Genomic DNA, 20,286 nt, shown 5'->3' on the forward strand with positions numbered 1-20,286 from the left:
ACATGCTAATACAAAAGTTGGTGAAAAATCTTCTCTTCCACTTCCTTCTCCTCAGAACATATAGGGTGTGTACATGTGCATCCCCACGTGCACACACGCCTCTTCCTGGGCTGACGGTTGTGCCTGCACTACGGGATTATAGCTGAAGGGCTGTAGCTATGCCACTGTAATCCCCATAGTATAGACAAGCCCTTGATGATCTCTGTCCGATTCCTCACAAAAAGATCTCCGCATCATAGAAACCATTGCCATAGCTGTTAGCGTGACAGCTGTTTTGGCAGGCTCAGCACATCTCTGAAGAATTGTGTGGGCCTAGAAACTGAATTAGTGTTTCACCCCTGAAGAGTGAAGATATTAGTTGGGTGGTGTATGGAAACCTGCACTGCCACTAGTGGCATAGAATTTGTTTTGCGTCTAAAAAGTTTATTTGTTTCCAAATGTATTAATTCAGAATCTTGCACATGCCTTACATTTGCTTTAAAAAAGAAGGAAAAACACATTTGTTTTTCTGTTTTGAAAAAGAGTAAACTTTTTCAGGTTTTATCACTTTAAAAAAAAAATGATGTCACTTGTGTATGTATACTGTACTGTATGCATGTAAAATGTATCTGAAATTTTTTTGGATACTAGAAATGTTAGCCTCTAATTTAAATCTGTAAATGAGAACTGTAATATAAGTTAAAAAGACAGTGATGAGACGGTCAGTTATCTGTTAGGCCTTTTATGAACAATAAGAAAGTTATACAACTATCTGTGCAGTGTAGTTGTAGCCCTGTCAGTTCCAGGATATTAGAGAGACAAAGTGGGTGAAGTAATATATTTTATTGAACCAACTTCTGGTGAGAGAGACCTTGTCTGTCTAATACCATTGTTTAGAAATTTTTAAAGAAACTGGGTGGAGTTATTAGTGATTGAAGAAAATGGGGGTGGGTGGAGTTGTAAACTATTCAAAGAGTTTGGTTTACTAAGTAATTTCAGAAAGGTGAGCTGGACATATTGATGTGGCTCTGTATGGAACTGGCGAGCTAATCTTTAGCTGTTTTCAGTCTTCAGTTTATTTGGAGATTGTTTCTTGTTTTAACCATAATAAATGTGAAAGCTGCTCATCAATATGACAGACAGGCAATTAATAATACCAAACGGTAGTGTACTTAGCTGACTCAACATGCCTGAGGTTGAAGAAATTATATAAATACATAAAATTTTCCAAAGTAAAATATAAACATTGTCAAATTACATTAAGTAACAAGATAGAGAATTTGTGCTCATTTTTAAAAGTGAAGAAGATCATTTCTTGAGATTTTTCCCAAGATTAGACTTTCTACTCAATGAAATCTATAGTTTGTAGTTTTATTTCAAGGCTTAAAAAAAGGCAGGTCTCACCATGTTTGGGAAAATCACAAATGCTGTTAAGTCATGACTATATATATATTTTCCAGTGTTTCTGTTGTTGTTTTGGAATATTACCGGAGAGATAATCTCTTAAAATACTATACAACTTTTGATGCCATGTGTTGCTTGTACTTGATGTTCTTTGAAGCTTGTCGTGGTGGGGTTTTTAGTTTCCACAGTAGAATATGCTCTTTCAAAATGTCAGTTTTGTCAGAGGAAGGGTAAACAAACTACTCACTGAACTTAATGAGCTAATTTCCCCCAAAGCGTGTTTGTGATAAATTACGAGACAAGGCAGGCTGAGTGGGTTTTTAGTTCATATTTTACATTTCTTCTAGACCATACACAGTTGGATAAATCTAAATATAATTTTACTCAAAATCTACACAACATTTTAGCAAAATATTATAATTACACAGAAATCTATTTAAAATGTATTTGACTTGTGTCCGATTTGTATTTGTCTGTATTTGGAGCTGTTCTTTGTTCGTCATAATACTAAATTAAATTTTACTTTTCTTGAGGCAGTAAAACAAATATGAGATATTTAATAATTGTAGTTTGTCAGCTATGACTGGTGTTTGTTAGAGAATAAATATAATGATTTAAAATTGAATTGCAAATACAATTTCATATTTGGTATGCATAAAACCTTCTTGTTGTTGGAGAGAGAAAAAAGTTGCTTTAATCGAGGGAAGAAATGCATTTGTTTCCATCAGTGGTCATTATATTTAAGTCGTGGCTGGGAAAATATGCCATTGGTCACACAGTAAACTTTGTACAATCTCTTTATGTATCCTTGGGTAGACCGCTTATACTGTGTGTATTATCTGCATACAGTGTATTCAAATTATTCTACGCTTTTTATATATGGTGATGAGCATATGTCAGAAGCACATTTCTTTACATTCAGAAAAGAATTTGGGATTCCTCATTCTTTGTTTTGTTAGAGAATAAATTCCATTGATCCAGAGGTGACTATACTTTTCCTTCAGCAGCAGTCACTGCAGAATCTTACTCTGTTTGATGTGGTGTATAAACATCCTCTCTCTGTGGCTCTCCAGTGGCATCCTGAGATTTGTCTTGAGTTCCTTCCTATTCTCTCCTCACGGTCCATCCCTGGCTGATCTTTTATGAGCCCTTCTGGTTTTAGATGACCACTCTAAACTGATGGAAACTGATTATTAGGATTCAAAGTTTGTTCCAGTGAGTGTGTTATGTTTGGTTTGGTGGTGTTTTTCCCCTGAAAAAAGTAATGTTGGTTTTGTATACTTCAGCTCATGGCTGGTCTTTGTGGCATGTGAAACCCACTGCCATGGTTCCCACAGCTCCAGAGCAGTGCATGGTTGTGGGGGGCACCTGGGCTGTTGGAGGTGGTGGTTCAAGAGCTTTCACTGGCTTTTTCCATCCTATGCTGGTTGCCATGGTCTGCAGTGAGCCACTTACCTGCTAAGTAGCTAGTCTGGCTTCTGGCTACATGGAAGGGAAGCAGCTCAGCTGTGTGAGAAGCAGCATGTTCTCATGGGTGTAAACATGGGTTTGGAAGGCCAAGGCTTCTTGTATTCTAATCTTTGCTAGTGACTATCTTTGTTCTTTTGGCCAAGTCACTCAACCTCTCTGTGCCAGTTTCTACATCCATAATGGAGGATGATAATGCTTACCCACCTTATAAAGTATATTGAGATCTGTGGGTGAGACCTGTAGTGGTGTTGTTTGTTTACTTATTGAATGGTTGTAGAAAGCTATACAAGTGTTAAGTATTGGAAATAGAAAATGATACGGTATACTGTTCCTGAGTCATTAGAGAGGCATGTCTGGTGCCTCTACTGATTCTCATAGCTCTGGCATGCAGTGACAAATGAGATTAATGACTCTGTTCAGCTTCACTTCTGCTGTTATGTGGGCAACAGTGATTTTAACTGTTCAGAATGTCAGTTTCTCCTTGCTGCTCTTTTGGAAAACTCAGCAAAGAGGACCTTAAAAAAAAAAAAGGGAGAGGGTGGAAGGGATAAAATAGGAGAGCCCCCTGTATCCTCTCTTAGCAGCAAGGAGGGCTCTAGGATTGGAGGTAGAATAGCAAAGAACACACCCAGTCTTACAGCAGGCAGGAGGAAGAGAAGAGACAGAAAATACCTGTTCCTTTCCACAGGCTGGGAGAAGAGGAACGTCACATTGTCAGAAACCTGTTAGCTAGAGGCTGATAGGAAAGACAGAGTCCAAGAACAGCACCCTGATAGCGATCTTAACACCAACACTCTTCCCAGCAGCTGCATGCTTTAGGGGGTTGGGCTTCTCATCCAGAGTTGCCTTCACTCCTAAGCTCTTTACCTTACCCTCCCCCTTCTCCACCTACACTCATTCAGGTGTTGAATCCATTTCTGACTAGCAGGTTTTGATCCTCTTTCTTCTGCCTACTAGGGGTCTGGTACATTTTTCAAGACCTTTTACCCCAATTAGAAATGATATACCTAACCTGATTTTAATAAAGATAAATGACCCCATTAACTTTTCTTGGATTTGACAGAGATAATTGTAATCAACGTTGCTGTACTTGACCCTTGTAATATGTTGTAGTAAATTAATGTGTTCTGATATCACCTAAACTTAGTATCACAAACCCTTCAGCATAACATATTACATTTGGTTGCTTTTCCCACATTGTAGACTGAACATAAATCTAAGCTTTATTTGATTACTATAAACTAGTAGCTTGCTGATCTGAAAATTTGACATCAGTATTTAAGTCGTGTGTGTGTGTGTGTGTGTGTGTGTGTGTGTGTGTTAACTTCTAGGTGTTTGTTTTTTAGAAAAAGGTAGAGAGAGTGATTAGCAAACACACAAACTCAAAGATGGAGTGTGCGTACAAGTCAATATTTAAAGCAGATAGGAAAGGAAAGGAATGTTCTGAATCTGGCTCCCAAACCATGGCACCTGGGCTTTTTTGTACACGATTGCGTGAACTCTTATGTCTTTTGGATGGATGGGGCTTCATTACATTTAGCAATCCATTTGGCAGTTGACTAATTTTTCTCAATGATAAAGTGCCTGCTGTTCATCCAGGACTCCTAACTAGTATAAAAATACTTTATACAAATAGGAATTTCAGCAGATATCAGTAATCTTAAACCCTCCTCCTGTAATGGTTTAATAGCCAAAATAAAACTTTGTACACCCTCTGTTTTTTTGTTTGTTTGTTTGTTTGGTTTTTTTTAACAAATGGACTAGCTGACTGCCAAACATATTGTCAAATAGGCACAGGTGGTATTTGACATATACTCGGCCCAAATTAATCTCTGTGATTTAGCAAATTATCATTGGCAACTCCAGGAGGTTCCATTTAGACATGCAGCCAGTTCTCAGACAGTAGTGTTCGAAGTCTAGATACCAGCAGCAGGATTTTAGTCTCTGGGCCCAGTAAACGACTAACTTAATTTCTTCTTGGCAGAGTTATGTGAAATTCTATACCTTTTGCAAGAATCATTTTGGCCTATTCCCAGGAAGGTTCAGAGTTTAGCAGAGCATTTGTTGCAAAAAAAATGTTTCAACTGATTACTTAGTTATGTTTAAATACAACATCATTAAATAAAAAAGTACTACCACCTGGAAAGAAACTCACTGTAAATAAACCAGGGCTATAGGCAGGACTTGTAACATAATACCCATAACCTATTAGCCGAGTACTCCTAGCCAGGATGAAAAATAACCAAGGGGTTATAACCCACTGCAATTTTAGAGAATAAAGTAGTTGTGTACTGTGTTTGATTGTAATGTCACAATCAGTCCATATTTGTAAGTATTTCTTTACACACTAAATGCTATTAACTTTGTTAAATTAAAGCTTAGTTTTTGAACAAGTTGATGGATGTTGCCTGGTAAAGCTACTTCCCTATGTGGGCACATGGCTTTTTCAAGCCATGGTTATAGGCATAAAGCAATCATTGGTGGTAGTATCTGATAACCAAACACAGTGGTGTTGAGTTTCAAACTTAAAAACCAAGGAAAGTCATTGTACAGTTTACCGCTTAATCTGTCATTCATATTGCTGGATCTACAGTACAGTATGTGCTAAAACACTTAAAATGTAAAATTACCATGGTATGCTTTCTTCTCTCCTTGCCTCAGATTTGTTAATGCAAACTGAATTTCGTGCTAATCTGCCAGAGCAGATAGTACACAATGCAGAAATGACCTAGTAAATGAAACACAGTGGAGAATATCTTCTCTTCCATTTGAGAAAAGTTGAAGTAGTATTTTCAAATTAAGGTATTATGTAAAGATATCAAGTCTTCCATGAAAATCCCAATCCTGAACAGTGATCCTTCTGTTTAAAAACTGGGACTACATGTGGATGGATGGTGGTTCCCTTTTCAGGATTGATGTCTGTGAGGGGAAAGTAAGGGAAAGAAGCAAAAGTCAGCAGCATTGGTGGAGAAGAAGCAAGAGTCATGCTTATCTTCCTATAGAGAAGCAAATCTTCAGGGAGGAATAATTTAACTAAATGCACCATGGTGTTAAACAGAACTGAGAGCGGATCAGAAACAAATAGGTTAGCAATTTTAATAAATTACACCATGGTTAGTTATGTGCACTTAACAAAGTCCCACTTGGCAAGTTGTAAGGAGTAATTTGGGATTGTGGGATAAAGACCATTAGTTTATTCTAAAATGATCAGCACTGAAATAGTTAATAATATCGACTTGTAACTGATCATATTAAGTTTCATCATTTAGTCCTCATTAAGATACATGGGAAGATCACAGTTATTGTTTCAGACTGTTTGCAGACTGCATCGATTTACATGCTGTGTATATTTGGAAGGATTTCTTCACCACTGTAAGTAAGGGCTCTTTCTAGTTCTTAACCACTCCTTCAGTCTGGGTCTCAGCCAAAGGAGGTGGCATGCATCGAGTGGGCGGGCCAGAGGCATGGAGGAATTGGCATGGAGCCCAGAGCAGCACTGTGTACAGAAGTTTGAAGCCGCAACCTGTTTGGGGGAGGAATGCCAGGGGAGTGGGGAGGAGCCTTATTCCAGAGAAGAAAAAGAAACAGGCTTCCTACTGGCATGGAGAGGAGAGAGGGGATGATAGCCCTTAGTTTAAAACCTCTAAGAGAAGGACTCACTGTTAAAAGAACACTGTCAAAAGGTTTAATCCTAAAATGTGTACCAACTTCAAAACAGTTCTGTGTTTATAAGCACTTCCTGAATTGTTTCTTTTGAGAAGTATGTGTTCTCATGACTGTAGACTATTCTAAGAAATGCAAATCTCAGATGAACACCACAGCACTTATAATTCCAGAAACGAGCATTCTGGAAACCTGATAAAGAGATTTATTTTTTCCAACTGTCAGAAAGGAAGTTATTTTTATGTGTACATATAATTTCATGTTGCACAGATTCTACCCTCCCCTCGTTCACTTCCAACCCCTTTCTCACAATCATCTCCCTTTTCTCACCTAAGAAGGGCCATTCACATATTCTCTTGTTGTGGTGACTGAGTAATGCACAAAGGAGAGATGGGAAATCTCAGGGTGGAGCACTAGTTATGCTGATTTCTGCTAAGCTCCCCTTCCCTCAGAAGTGATAGCTACACTGCACTTCTCCAGGCCTGTTACTATGCTGAGGAAAAGTAGGAACACTGTAGTATCTTGCCCTAGAGAACCAAGAGCAAGAGATACAGCATTGATGATGACACTAGTAGCAAAAATAAGCCTTCATCAGGAGAGCCCCTGCAACGCTACAGTTCACTGGTTGTAATCTGAGTGGGCATATCCAGGGAGGAGAAAAGTGCAAAAAAAAAAAACAACCCCCAAACCCAAAAACAATTGGTGGTGGTAAAATTGAGAGAAGGTGAGACTGTGTGAGGGTAAGTGAGTGGGAAGAAACATGAAAAGGAAGGAAAATAGCTAAAAAAGCAAAGAGTCAAATGCAGAACTGAAGTAAAATATTGAAAGAGGAAAATAGAGTGAGGCAGACTAGGGGGAAATAGGCTCAAAGGAGAAAAATAAATAATAAATGGATGGAATTACACAAACTAGCAATTTTTCTGTTTAAAAAATAGAAACATATTGAAGAAAGGAGGGGAAAGAGGATTACAGTAAAGAAAACTATCATGGCTTCTTCCTTTAAAATTATATCAGTAAAAGTGATTGCATTAATATAATTTGCGAAGGTACCACTTTACATAATTCTGTATGCACTGGGGAAAAGTGTTAGCCCCTTTTTGACATTTCTTCCACGATGCCTGCAGACATGCACTTACTAGGATGCTCAAAATGCAGTTTTGCCTGTGACGTTCTTCAATGCATTTTCTCCTATTGCTCTAGTTCATGTAAAATTTTTATTTCTATAATGTCAGTAACACTTCTTAGAACATAAGGGGCACTTGAGATATGGGTGTGGCTTCTGCTGTGATCAGTAGGCTGTATCACTGCTTTTATAACATTATGAAGAAGAATGCCCTCTGACCTTCGAGTATATTATGTCCAGGATTATTATTAGAGGGAAGAAAATTGTTCAGACCGGGCCTACACAAAAAGTAATGCTTTGTGCATACTTGTTCCTTCTGCTGGCCACGCAGCAAGCAAACAGCATTCCCCAAGTTGTGTTCTCATCTCTGACAGTGGTACACAAAATCATAGCTAATCAAAAAGCTGCATTAATGTTATACTCTTGTAAAAACTCAAGAGAGGGTTAATGCTACCAAATAGAAATTATTTTCATGCTTCTGATTAGGCATTACATAGATTTTTTTTTTAAATTACTGCATATTTATTTAGACATTTATTGATTACCAGTTTTCTTTGTTTGACCTTAATGATAATGATAGTGATAATATTATTAATTCCCGGAAAGATGCTACAGACTTACAGAAGCCAAGCAAAGCAACTGACATCTAATACACATCTTATACATTTAAAGCCTGCAAACTGTTTTTTAAGTATGACCAGAAGAGGGAGTATATAACATTTCTTATGTAATACCCTCTGCCCAATATTGTTAAATAGCTAATCAATAAATAGGTGATTTATATACATAACTTTTTAAAAAGTAAATCTTTATTGCTTACTTAAACTCACAATATTAAGGAAACTGAAAATTAATGCCAAAAATAGCTTTCCTATTCACTCAGTATGACTTTTTGCTTGATTAAGTAAAACGGCATTTGATGGTTCGTTAATTTTCTGAAAGTGGTAAAAGCCTAACCTCTTTGGAAATAATTTAATTTTAAGTAATTGATCAACTATTTAAGAAAATACCTATGAAGTCCCAAATATCTAAATTGTAATAATTAGTCCTAAATTGTAATGATTAGTGAACCAAATTTAAAGTCACTTGTTGCTATAGATTATGTGAATAAATTGGGTAATTTAAAACTAATCTTGCATACCCGTATGTGAGTAGCCCTATTGAAACCAGTAGCTTGTGTAAATCAGCAATATTCACATGTCAGAGTTTACAGCACAGTTTCTCACACTTTTCATTGTATAGATCGCAACGTAGTACTGAGATCATATTGTGGACTCCTCCCTATCACAATTGCACATACCATCATTTCTGTGATGTGCAATCTTATAATATCTTTGCAGCATTTGTGTACATGGGAAATTAATATTAGGAACGTATTTAATCTGTTAATTCCGGTTGGAAGAAGGAGGACTAGAACCACAAGTCTATCAAACTGTTTGTAGACCACTTATTTACTGGAAGAGCTGGCCGTAACTCAGGATATCTAGTTTGGGAGAAATTTTGATTTTCCATAATTTAGTTTTGTTCTGTATTGGACTGTAACCAAATGTTTTAGAAACTTCTTGTGAATGGGAAATCCTGGGGAAAAAATGGTTTCAGAAATGAAATTTGCTCCCCTGGACAGCAGCTCCAAGTGAAATTGATATTCTTGGGACTGCCTTACCATGCAGACTGCCCGGAGCCACAGACCCTGGAAGCCCAAACCAGAACCCCCAGACTCCCAGGTCTGCAGCAGGGAGCCTGGGAGTCTTGAGAGCCCCTGGGTAAGCTGGGGTTTTCAGGGCTTCCAGGCTCTCAGCTTCATGGGAATGAGCCTGGAAGCCTTGGCATGGTGGGACAGCAAATTCTGCAGACCTAGGGTCCCCACCCCCAGGGCCGTCTGCATGGCAGGGTGCCCCAGAGCCGTGGGCCCTGGAACCCTGGACTCCCCAGCAGTCCACCAGGCAGCTGGCAGGACACCAGATAGTTTCCATCCCCTTTCAGGAGACACTCTGGAGCTATACTAGAGAGTTTTGTCGACAAAACAGTGCCGGTGTACACACTACAGTCACCGCCCCGCCCACAAAACTGCCCTGTGGTTGGTTGGTTTTTGGACCAAATCACCTCCTTTTGTTGACAGAGCTAGAGTGACCCACCCTTCTAGCAGTGGAGGGGCTATCATTCTGTCATGCTCTGTTGGAGCAGTGAAATTGACAAGAAAGCTAGGGAGGTTGCCCAGAAAGCCTGGGGCTGCTAGTTTTCAGCTTCAGGCTGGGAGCTCGGATGCAGGCAGCTGCCGCCCGGCTCCCAACTCCAAACTCCAAACGGGTGGGAGGTGGGCGGCTGGAGCCCTGCTGGGACCGGGGAGAGGAGAAGTCCCTGCACAGCAACCCTGGCTCCCAGCTGCTACCAGCGAATGGAGGGGCGGTGGCAGCCCATCGAGTCTCTCAGCTCTCCACTCTGCCCCTTAGGTCGGTGAAAGCTCTCCTGGTGAGGACACACTCCGCCGACCCAGCGAGAGCGTGTGGACGTCAGCCACTGCTAGCGGCCGCTGAAAGTCAACATATCTTATGTCGACAATTTCTTGTAGTGTAGACAAGGCCTAATTGGCATTTTCTGATAAAATTCTGTTTCATCAAAGAATGTCCAGCCGGCTCCGCTTACGGGAATGGTCCCATGTCTGTTTTAGTCAAATTGTTTAGATAATTGCAAGAAAATTTGTCAGATTAAGTCATGGACTGGCTTCTTAAATGTCTACTATTGCTTTTTCTGTAATACTATACAAAGTGTCAAAATAACCTCGATGGAGGCTAAAGCACTTTAGAAGACAGAAAATTAAAATAGATAAATGCAATATGAAACTTAACTACACAAGCCTAAATTGTCATCCTAGCTGAATATGTGAAATATCATTGAGTAGTTAGTTGATGTAGTAATAATGATACCCCAGATGTTCCATTAGTTCCTTTTGATAGCTGGAAAGATACGACTCCCGCTTGGAGGATGCAGGTTATATATAGTTTTTGACAAGACAATAGTTTTTCTTTTCACCCTAAAATTTATGCAGCCTGCTTGGGCCCAGAAGTTCATATGGTAGCTATGCAGTAAGCTGACAAATTGAGAATGCAGGTTGAAAGTGGAAGAAAACCCCCGGTTGTGTGCCTAGTGTCGTAGGCTGCTCAGAGGTGAAGAGCTCATGTAAACAAATTTCCTACATGCCGTTATTCCCTGAATTCGGTTTTCTTTCTATTGCCTTCCACCCCCACTGGTGTCATACAAGCCACAAGAGTTACTCCAGAGCCTTAATAACTCATTTCTTTGGGTTGGGTTGGGGTGCAATAATGACCGGCTTTGAGAATATTTTTTTTTCCAGTTAATAATAAAAATAAAACCTTTTGTTCCTCTGGTGGTGGGGAACTTTTCCATTCCACTCCCTGCTTGCTGGAGACTGGCATTGGGCAGGGCTCCTGCAGAGGCAATGCCGTTCCCGTGTAATTGAGCTTCCCCTCAATAGAGGCAAGTGCTGTCACGAAATATTTGGCTCACAGCTCTGAAATATACACGGTGACTTTAAAACGGGAGACTTCTCCTTCAGCTAGAAATACCTACACCAGAAAAGAACATTCTTCTAACCTTTGGAGATAGCATTCATGGTCACGTGCACTCCTAAGTGTGGCCTCAGTAATTCCCATGAACCTGGTCTGTCACATTTGTCAGGCAAATGAAGCATTAGTATGTAACCAACATTCCGCAGCTGCTTCAGTGGGGTTGGGTAGGATATACCTCCTTTTAGTGAAGAAGAACTTCTGTAGCATTGTGAGTCAGGCTTGCGGAACATTTGTGAGTTAGCTACTGTAGAACGAGGTTTGAGCGGAGTTGAGTTTCTTATGAAGTAGACATTTCTACAAACTTCCAAAATTGTCCCTGGAAATTCACAGCAGGGATTGCTGTTCTGCTATTGATAACTTCAGTTACCTGGAGGAAAGCTGGATGATATTAAGTGCTCTATTGCTACTACAGCACAGAAGTTTTCATTACATTCTGGGCTTCAAAAGGCGCAGGCTAGGTTTTTGCATAACTGGAGGTGGGAGATTTGCATTCATCTCTCCCTAGATATTCCCAAGAAAAAACACTTAGTACTTTTTGTTTCAAGAGTCCATTCTTCTCTGGCACATTGTTCAATGTGGTCCTTTAACCCTCCAGGTCTCACAGCTGTTGCATCTCCCCCCTCGAGAGGTTCCATACAATCCCAGCCCACAATCTTACATAAGCCATTCATTTCATATAATGGTCCCAAAAGACGCTTACCTTAATAAGGTAAGGTCTCCCAAGGATATTGCAGGCAATTGCCACATCTGTCACATAATACTTAATGTTAGCTGCACTGGTGAGGAGAAAGTTATTAAAGTAATACTTTTCATTCCTTCTGTGCCTTTCAACTGCAGATCACAGAGTGCTTCAGAAACCTGAAGTAAACTTCACAGCACCACTTTGAGGTAGCTGGTGTGACCATAGGTGCCAGGGAGCCGGCTACCTCTCCTTTTCCCTCCATTGCCTTCTGGATGCCAGCCTGTTGTAAACCCCACTGGCCATGGTGGTCCCTGGCCCACAGATGACCCCGGATGAGGAGAGTGGCTCTTAGCCATCTTTGCACAAACCTTTCCCCATACAATACACCTTTGCTATAACAAACTTGTCAAGATCCAAGCCATTTGTTCATTATAGCCAGTGGTTCGTTATAGTAAAAAAAAAAAAAAAAAAAAAAAACCAAAATGAACGATAAACTGCTGGAGTAAGTTAATGGAGTCGCTTTGGATAAAGGCATTTGCTAAATTAATTAATTATTATAAGGTTAAGATTTTGTCACTGATATTTTTCATAAAAATCACAGAGAGATCATGGGCAATAAACAAAAATTCACAGAACCCTGCAGTCTGTCCAGAGGGAGAGGAAGGGGAACTGACTGTCCGAGCCCTGCCCTGGGGGTATGGTGAAGGAGCGACTGACATCTCGAGCCCTGTGGCTGTGGTGACGGCTCACCTACCCCCCCAAAGACAGGTCACAGGCTTCTGTGAATTTTTGTTTATTGCCCACGACCTGTTCATGACTTTTATTAAACATACGGTTGACAAAACCTTTACCGTACGCATGTGCAACATGCGCTTTTTTGGTCCAGTTCCGTACTGTGCTGTAGTTGGGATCCGGGGACAGGGTGCGTTAGAGCTGAAGGTTCGTTATTATGAAGGGCGTTATGGCGAGGGCGAGTTGTAGTTGCACTCTGTCCTCCTTGACCGTAACCCAGCATCTGGGTCACACAGCTTCTTACCAACTTCTAAAAATTTCCCTCGCTCCTTTGTTGCTCAGGGGAGTTGATGTAACTTTTTATGTGCGTACATAATACTGCAGGCCTCGATGTCTGCATCACATTAGTCATAGAGTGAATATCACCGCGACTGTCATTCACTGAATTTTGCACGGTGCAGGCTGTAGCTGCTGCTGCTGAGATGGGAGTGTTTTTTCTGGGCGGGGTGCTTCCCATAATACCCAGATTCATAGTGGCAGTGGGGCCAATTGCTGATCTTGGGAAGCAATCCCTCTCTCTCCACAGTCATCAGTTTGTGTATGAGGAAGCAAGGGGCTTGTCAGCTATTTGGAACGTGCTAGAAGCACTATCAAAGCACTGAGCTTCTTGCTACTTCTGCATCCCAGTACTTCCTAGTGGCAATGTTCAGTGGTAGCTGAGATTGAAAATATTTCCTAGAAATCTATTTCTGTCAAATTTGTAATCCTTGAAAATAACAAAAAAAAACAAACAAAAAACAACCCTATAGGACAGGTTTTAAGCATTAGTGTGTTACGATGTGTGTGTTAGTAATATATGGCCTTTGTTTAAAAACAAACAAACAAACAAACGCATATGCAGAGTTGATATCCATGTGGCAGACCACAGAACGATAAAACTTGATCATATACCAGTGAATTCATCACACACCTCCTCTCTGCTCCCTAATTCATCTTTCCAGGATTTACACTCATTTTCCAAACGCTGAACAGCATGCAGCAGCTGCTGGTTTTTTAAAATCAACTTACCAGAGATGTTTCCTCCTTTTCTCCCACTCTGCTTAACAGAATTACAGAACCCTGCCCCCCCAACCCCACACACACAACAAAAAACCAGAAAATAAGCACAAACAAAAACAGGGTGTGAGACCCAGAGCAGGAAAAATTGAATCCTGGGTCACTGGCAGTTTTTCTAGACACATAAATATCATGACTGTCAAAGTTCATTGTCTGATGTCCCTGCAGGGACTAGAAACAGAAGCTTATGCTGTTGGGATGGGAGAGTTCACAGCTTCACAGGAGGATATGAAGCACTCAGTTCTAGCTCTGGAGAAAAAGATATCCGACTTTAAAATCTGACATAAGGTACAGTGTTTTTAATGGGTCTTTCTGATCCCTGAACACTTGGTCTCATGGTGTCACAGTTCCCAGGCGAGCTGCACCTCTGATCATCCCCCACCAGTTTCTTTGAGTGCACCCCTTCTCCGGTCTTAGACCTCTAGCTGTCACCTCTGCATGGGGGTGGAATCACACCTCTCCAGCCAGGTCTGTGTTGCAATCCCCTGTGATCAGCTGTGGTTAGCTAGCGGTAACCCCTGTGATTACTTGACTGAAGCTCAGATCCTGCAGTTCTGTTTCCTCTAGCAGCAATGATGGACACAACCAGTAATCAAACAGCCTCCTGAAAGCAAACAAAAGCATTTCAGCGACAACCAGTCTTAAAACAACAAAACAGACTGTGCATGTCTAAATACCAGGTATCTAACCATCTGCCACATGGGGATCCTGGTAGGTCTAAGCTTCATATGGGCCTCCCCAGAGACCGTTGGGGTCTGTTCTCTGTTTCTTAACTCACAAACCATTTCTCTCAGCTTCAGGGGAAGCGTCGTTCAAAAGCTGCCTACTAGTCTTTGGGGTCACCCCCTTTTCCTAAGACCAAGTCCCTGTTTTAACAGTTTATAGCCCAGTGTTCTGTTAGTTCCTAATATCGGCAGAACAAGGCTTGCGAGTAGGATATAAGATCTGCAAAACTTTGCCCATAGTCTTTCATGTGCAGTGGAGTGTTCTTATCTGAGATCATTATCTTCCTCCTCGGGACAGTTCTTGAATTCAGTTGTTATAGGTCTTTCATGAGCATTCCACTACCCTCGTATGTCAATACATTCGTACAGGAAATTCTAATAACCCACTATAGTTATGCAGTAACTTTACCTCACTAATTAGGTCACATATAAGGGTCATAAAATTCTTACATAGCAGTAGTCTTAGATTATTACATAACAGCTACACAAGCATCACACATGGCAAGTAAGATATCTGGATTTATAGGGAACCTGATACAAAAAATAGTCCTATTAAACTTGTTTACAGTTCTCCAACCATTCCTAAAACAGGGTTTTGTATCGTTTCTGAGATATGCAGAATACATGATATTGTGCTATAATGGTGTCATTGGCATTTCTTTGAGGTGACCTGCATTACTCATTCATAATGCTGCCACTTGCGGCGTGGTCATCCTAAAACTCATGCCAATGCAAACCTTTCTAGCTCGCTATTTGCTGTGCCATGTGTGTGCATAATAATATTAATGTGTTGCCATACACACCCCCCCCCCCTTTTTCTACTGCTGCGCACAGGCACTGAAAAGATAGAGGCACATTTTTCTTCACGCTCTCCTGAGAGCCGGCAAGCCATCTTTCCCTCAATGCCATCCTTCCAATGTCGTTTAAATGAACATTATACTCTGCTGGATGATCATACAAATAACAAAGACCAGGGAACTTGCTTTCTCTGCAGAGAGGCACGTCACACTGTTTCTCCCCCTCCCTGCTCCTATCTATCGGCTCCTTTCTTGTAAGGAGGCTGACGCTTAGAAAGCAGGATTCTTGTCATTTTCATACTCGGCCTGCTCCCTAGAATGGAGCAGACAAGCGGGGAGGAGGGGGGAGAAGGGTGGCAGCATGACGTGAATGCACACAAACCAAACCATAGCTCATAGGGCTAATTTTAGGTCTCTTAACCTAGAGATGGTCCAGTTAACTGGCAGATTAAATTGTTGATCTCAAATATATTACTGTTTTATGCTTTTGAACAGTACTTTTAGAAGCCAAAACTTCAAAACCTATTAAGACCTTTATTACCATAAGGAAATTAAACCCAACACCTTTTCCAGTTTCATTATTGGATAGACAGGTTTTGAGTTTTTTTTCTTTTGCAGAAAAGCTCTTTCAAATTTTGTAGCACCTACAGTGGGGCAGTGCAAAGGCAAAGTTCTGTGACAGAATAAATTGAGATTTACTAAATACTTTAAACTTGCTTTGAAAGCTTCCATGTCACGCTGCCCGTGTCAGCCAGCTATAAACGCGTTTCGGAAAAGTGTGAAAAAGTTCAGATGCTGCGGTAATAAACACGTGGGTTGCTAGCATAACGTAAAGAAACATAAAATCCCAGCACTTTCCCTCGAAGCAATTGTTTCTGGCCATTTCCATTACCCTTTCCAAGCTTCTCTCTGTGTAAAATTACCCTGCCATGGTTCCTAATTCTTCTCCCTGCCCCTGGTTTGCCATCCGCTTCTTGGGGACCTCAAATACTCACCTTCTCCACTACTCCCTCCCCCCCCCCATCTGCAGTAATATGATTTTTATAAATGCCGTTGCCTTAGAATTAAACCGACTGTGGTTGCATGACCCTAGCCATTTTGTATCCTCCTCTGCCAATGAAGCACTTCCGTGATCTGCCCCTTGCCAATTCTAAAAGGAGATAGGCAGAAACGAAGAAAAATAAATGCGAGATGGCGAGGGGACAAAGACAACTATGCTCGTATCCCACACACTAGTTGAATTCTGTGGACCACTAAAGTTAAGCAGAGGACTACCCGAGTGTAATTGTTGGTGGCCCAATAAAGTACTATGTAATGAATACAAAACAAAACAAAGCAAAAAGCTTTAACAGTGATTATAGGTGGAGTGACGTGGATTTTCATTGTGAAAATCCAGGAAAATGCCCTTGTTAGTTCTTAGTTGTTTTTCATGTGGTTAATGGTCAGATGGCATTTACCCCCACCCTTTCTTGAAGTTCTTGGGAAAGGGAAACATTGATTGCTAGCTGGTGTTTTAAACATGCAAGACATGTGAAATGAGCTTCAGCAATGGCTTGGCTTATTTGTTTCTGATCTGTTTGATTAGAATAATAGTCCCCAGGCTCTATGCTTTCCTGAAAAGGAAGCTGCTTAAATGCTATTCCTTGCTTCTGCTAGCTATTCTTGGTGGTCAAATAAGTAAACGGACAACATAAAGACACTCATGCAAAGCCAGATGTCTTTCCTCTGAGTACCTTTGTATTTCATCGAAGGAAGCAGTTGTTTACTTTTTAAAAATGTCTTTGAATGCTATTTGATATGTGTGAAAAGAAATCTTGACTTTGATAATAATTTAAAATAAAACAAAGAAACAAAAGCACCACTAAACAAAACCACCTACAAACCACTTCTCCCATATTCTTTTCTGTCAGGTAATAAACCGAACTTTTTCAAGTGACCAGTGAGGAAATAGGGCTGAAGTTAGTAATTTAGCACGAGACAGAGAATGTCAGTAATCCTTGGAGGGGTGAATAATAACCAAAGAAACGACTTCAGGTGTTAACCACACTTCTGGCTGGTAACCGATAAGATCCTCGGACACGGCTGTTTTTCTTTCTGATATTGTTTAGTTGCGATGATGAATATTGATTTTATCAAATGAAATAGGGTAGGCAATGTTAACAGGAAGGAACTATATTTATCAGTTCTACTTTAGTCTTCAGTCCTAGGAATATAATAATTATTTCACTTGTTAGTACCCATACAGTAATTGTGGGGAAGGAATTTCTTTTTTCCAGGTTTGGCACAAAAATAGTGCATGAAAGGTTTGTATGTTAGTCTAAAAATGTTTTTAAAAGTGCCCAGTGTATTGTGGTAAAAGGAAATCAGATTTTGACATTCAGAATACAAAGTAACTTTAGAGATTCATTCTGTACTTGATATTATAAACAAAGTAGCTGTAAACTGGGCTATTAATATTCACGTTAATTGTAAATAGTTTTAAATATTGTACGTTTTTTGTACTATACAGTCTGCATAGATCTGTTTAATATACCTGGGGTGGTGGTAAGGTTACTTTAAAGAAACAGGCAGAAAATTGGGGCAGTAAGTGATTAGCACGTTAAACTGATACATTGTTTAAATGCCGCCTTCTCAAATTCTGGCAAGTTGCTGTGAAAATAGAGGGATTAATTTACATCAGCAAGGACTCCTGGTATGGCCATATTAAATAAAATCAGGCTCCTCCTGTTTTACTATTGATCTGCCAGGACCTTTGTGATTCAAGTGCACTTTACTGTAGTAGCAAATGTTACATAAGCCCAAACATGGAGCTTGTTTGGAGTTTGTGGGCAGACCCAAATTATGATGCAAGGCTTGAGTAGCAAGTGTGCAAAGAAGCACACGCAAATTATGTGAATGGGAGTTAACAAGCAGGCTTTCCAGAACAGCCTCTCTTTTTGCACAGGGCTGAAAGCTCTGGGTGCCTTTCCTTGTGCAGTTTTCAGAGGCAGGCATTGGCAAAGAGCCCAGATCTGCATGGAGTTTGCAGAAGGTTGGTATAGTTCTGTACTAACACTACAGGGAACTGAATGACTTTGCGCGTTGTCCGAGTTTGTTTGTACTCTGCCAGAGGTGAAGTTGTACACTGGGGACGTCGTGTAGACGGTCTTTGCAGAGTTAGTTGATCAAAATGGATAATCTCAAAACGAGGGATTAACTGCTGCAAGCGGCCCACATAAACCATTCTGAAATGTCATTTGAGAGACTTGGCCAAAGTTCAAAAGCAGATGGGAGTGGGGTTTGCTATTAACTCAAAACGCTGAGGTTTGCACTAAACCATCTAAGTGTCTTTAAACAGTAGCTCTTTTCAAAATGTACTATAAAGTAGTATGGTTGTTTTACCTAGTTGATATCTAAAATTGGAGTGAACCCTCCCTGAGAGTTAAAACTTTTAAAAATGTTCTATTACTTGTGGTAACTGTGGTTTCATGACACAGGAAGTGCTGAGAACAGCATAATCTGTTAAATTAAAGCTATTTCACTACAAAAATTTGAAATCCAAAATAAATTATCTGAAGAAACTGTTTTAACAAAGCCAGGAACAGCAGTTAAACATTTAAAAGGTAGATTATAATCACATCATTCTTCTATGTCATTCAGTATCATTTTGTCAATTTATTAATTAAGGAGATAAACTAGTAAGAACGTGTTTATTTTAAATGTCGTCCTACTGGCACCCAGCAGTGTGATTTAAAAATCCGAGATCTAATGCATCATTCCCTGTTATAAACCCAGTTCCTTTGTTTATGGTGGAAAGGATGATCGTTTTGCTGTTGCAGTAATCGGTGGGCTGAAATATGAGAATAAATGATTAGCCTAAATGTATTGAATACTGTAGTTTTTTTTCCTCGATGTGCTTTAATTTTTGGTACTAGGTTGTCACACCCCAGCTGGCTGTTGGACTCTGAAAATAAAATGTAAAATGGCTGAATGAGATTTTGCATATACTTACACTTTTGTTGTAACATTTTAGGCAGTACATAGTAAACATACTCTACAGAATCCTAGAAAATGTTTACATCTTTGCTGCTTTACATCTTTACCGAGTGAGCTGTTGCAGTTTTTATGGAGTACCCATGACTGTGCTTTTCCTATGCTTAATAAAATATGCGTGCTACAAAGGCATAAAATCAGCATAAAATAGCATTAAGGATCTGATTTAAAACAACAAAAACAAATAAATGATATCGATTCTGCCCTGTTGTGTCTGGGTGTTGCAGCATAATATTATATTCCAAGACACAGAACTTTAAAGTCGAGAGAGAGTTTTTCATACTTATGAGTATCTGAAGTCAAAGAACCTTGAAAAATATTGTAATTTTCCCCAAAAGGAAATGTGACAATTCTTACGGGAAGCCTTGCCATTTGCAAAAACAAAAATTGGAAAGCGTGAAGATGGAGAGAGTTACCCCAGTTAGTCTGAACTCTGGCCCTGTATCCCTGACACTTTTATTTTCCCCAATATAGTCACTATGATAAGTACATTGACATTGCAGCTAGTTTATCTTTTAATTTCATGTTTCTTAGCGTTTAGTAATTGCCATAATGAATCAGCTTAGTGGTCCATCTAGTCTGGTGTGCCATCTCTGGCAGTACCCAGTGCCATAAGCTTATGAGGAAAGTGCAAGAAATGCTGTCATATGTAATAGTGGAATTACCTGTCCATAAGGGAAGTCCTTTTCTAAACCCCAACGGTTAGTGATTGTCTTATGACCTGTAGCATAAAGGTTTGATATATTTTGTATAGCATTTAATATAACTGTTGTTGTTCTAATCATTCATATAAGTTAGGGCTGTCAGTTAATCGCAGTTAACTCAAGTGATTAACTGAAAACAAATTAACTTGATTAAAAAATTAATCACAATTAATCGCAGTTTTAATCGCACTATTAAACAGTAATAGAATACCAATTTAAATTTATTATAAATATTTTTGGATGTTTTTCTACATTTTCAAATACATTGATTT

General features: G+C 39.8%; 1 protein-coding gene across 7 annotated transcripts in view; it reads left to right on the top strand.

Moving 5' to 3' along the window:
- ATXN7 (ataxin 7) overlaps nucleotides 1-20,286 on the top strand; it is a 127,200-nt gene that overhangs the window by 74,312 nt on the left and 32,602 nt on the right. The gene's annotated exons all lie outside the window — the stretch shown is intronic.

This window comes from Emydura macquarii, unplaced genomic scaffold (genome assembly GCF_026122565.2).
Source record: "Emydura macquarii macquarii isolate MOO-44397 ecotype Brisbane River unplaced genomic scaffold, CSIRO-AGI_Emac_v2 contig_71, whole genome shotgun sequence".
Lineage (NCBI taxonomy): Eukaryota > Metazoa > Chordata > Testudines > Chelidae > Emydura > Emydura macquarii.